Here is a 1,552-nt window from a genome sequence, read left to right on the forward strand (position 1 = left end):
AACAAACAAACAAAACAACCATATAAAGACAGCACTTTCTAAGTCAGAGGCTTTGTTTTACTTTGGGAACCACCCCAGTCAGCCCTGTCCAGAGGTAGCACAGCACATAGCTCGGCATTCATCCTTGGAGCAATCACTGCTTCTGGCTCCACAGCCCTCGGCAGTTACAAGAATGATGAGAACAATGCCAGTTTGCTAACTTGATACATGTTACATCACACAACGGCCAACTCTGACCTCTTCTGATTTGTTTTCACATTTTGTGTGACAGCCTGTGCTATGTTCATCCATGGAGGCCTCCAAGGCCCAGCCTGCCCTGTGGCTCAGCTTTCTTCTTGCTCAGTTAAGGCTTCAGCCTTACTTCCCTGATTACAGTATCACAGATAAACCTCTGGTTTCTAGAAGTGAAACTTAGGCCAACGAAGGAGAAGAAAGTGACCCAAGGTGACCAGTTAGGGCCCAACACTGAGGGCCAGGCTGTGTAGTGTCCCAATGGCTCCACTGTTCCTGATTGGCTCAGAAGCCTGCATCTGAGACTCTCAACTCATGAGCCTCGTGAACACGTCAGTCACTCTTGAAACCTAGACGTACAAATGGTTGAATGCGTAGGAAATCTTCATTTCCCTTCCTAAGCAGAGCTGACCACATGTGCCTGTTTAAACAGCTTAACACATTGTAACTTGACCTGCTGTGTCCTTGACCATGGCTGCTCCTGGAGGTGAGCTCTGCCTTGGACAAGAGTAGGAGGCCATGTAGTTCAGACCTCTGGATCCCAGAAGACATACAGTGTGTCAATAGAATTGGCATGTGTGCCCAGCTGGACAGACATACGCCTTATAAGTTGGTTTCAGAGCAGAACACAGATGACAGGTTTCTACCATTGACTGAAAGCCACGCAGGAACATGAATGACCTCAAGAGCAGGTCCAGTTAGCCCAACACCACCACAAGGGTTTACAATGGACTACAGATCTTCAAACAGCACACAGAGGAGGGGGTCTGCGACCTTGTACTCATTGCATCGAAACATTTGAGATATTTCCTTCACAAGGATTTCCTCCTCCATCAACTCCATGAGAAGTCCTCCCCTCCTCTGAGGACTTTTATTACGGTTGGCTAGCACCTTTCATTCAGCTTGTCTGATAACTTCTGATGAAACGGTCTATAACACATCTTCTGTCTCCCACTGAGTACAAGCTCCTTAACAAAAAAGACCCGATTCTTCACTGCTGTCATCCCAAGTGGTCTGGTTCACTTGGTTGCCCAACAGGGTCTCTTGAATGAATTTACAGTGACCTGGTAGACTGGCTAGAGCAATGAATAAATATTCATTCTTCCTGGCAGGAAGCAGGCAACATCCCAGCTTTTAATCAGTGATCTTAGGTTAGGCTGAAAGACAGGCTTCCTTTTCTCTGGCTCCTTGGAGCAGCGTAAGGCATATGGTAATCCATCAGGAAACAAAACGCTTGGGTTTGGGAGGTCTGATGGCACCACCCCGGCTGCGGAGGTCTGGTTGGCTCTCCAGCTCATCTCAGGGAGATGGGTCACCCTCC

Source organism: Dipodomys spectabilis, unplaced genomic scaffold, assembly GCF_019054845.1.
Source record: "Dipodomys spectabilis isolate Male_0828 unplaced genomic scaffold, ASM1905484v1 ptg000187l, whole genome shotgun sequence".
Taxonomy (NCBI): domain Eukaryota; kingdom Metazoa; phylum Chordata; class Mammalia; order Rodentia; family Heteromyidae; genus Dipodomys; species Dipodomys spectabilis.